Source organism: Gavialis gangeticus, unplaced genomic scaffold (genome assembly GCF_001723915.1).
Source record: "Gavialis gangeticus isolate Ggan-Ray unplaced genomic scaffold, GavGan_comp1, whole genome shotgun sequence".
NCBI lineage: Eukaryota > Metazoa > Chordata > Crocodylia > Gavialidae > Gavialis > Gavialis gangeticus.
This window is the reverse complement of record NW_017728993.1, coordinates 17592617-17593153: the sequence shown is the minus strand read 5'-3', so window position 1 is coordinate 17593153 and position 537 is coordinate 17592617. Positions and strand designations below refer to the sequence as shown.

The following is a 537-nucleotide window of genomic DNA, read 5'->3' as shown; positions in this document are numbered from 1 at the left end:
ATGCTGCAGATGTTTGCTTTTTAGAATATAATTTGGTATTTTTCTGGTTCTGAGATGGCAAAACTCCTTGCTGAAAGGAGTACTTTTGGGGGCAAAGGGAGGGACTTCTGGTGGCAAGGTCAGGGGTTACGAGGTGAGACTTCCAGTCACAAGATGGTGACCAGGGGGTGGGGCATCTGTCAAGGGGTGGGGCTACCCATGCGGCCCTTGACAGCTTGCCAAAACTCAGTAAGCGGCCCTCCACCCAAAATAATTGCCCGCCCCTGCTCTAGCTGGTAAGTCTGTTGTGGTGGGCAGAGGGGAGACGGAAGGGGCATGGGGGAGGCAGATCAACACCCCGACAGCAAGGGAGAGACTGGGGCTAGGGCAAGCTGCCCAGGCAGGGTGGGAGTGTGTGGGACTCGGGGAGAGGTCGGGGGGCACGGGACGCAGGCGCAGCAGACTCCCGCCACTGCACGCTACTGGTCCAGGAGGGCATGGGAGCAGGCATGTGCCCCTGGATCCATGCAGGGTGGGCTGGGCTGGGCTGGGCTGTGC

At 59.8% G+C, this 537-nt stretch overlaps 1 protein-coding gene across 5 annotated transcripts in view; it reads right to left on the bottom strand.

Annotated features, from left to right (window-relative positions):
• Positions 1-537, bottom strand: part of RAB3B (RAB3B, member RAS oncogene family) — a 185764-nt gene that overhangs the window by 13853 nt on the left and 171374 nt on the right. The gene's annotated exons all lie outside the window — the stretch shown is intronic.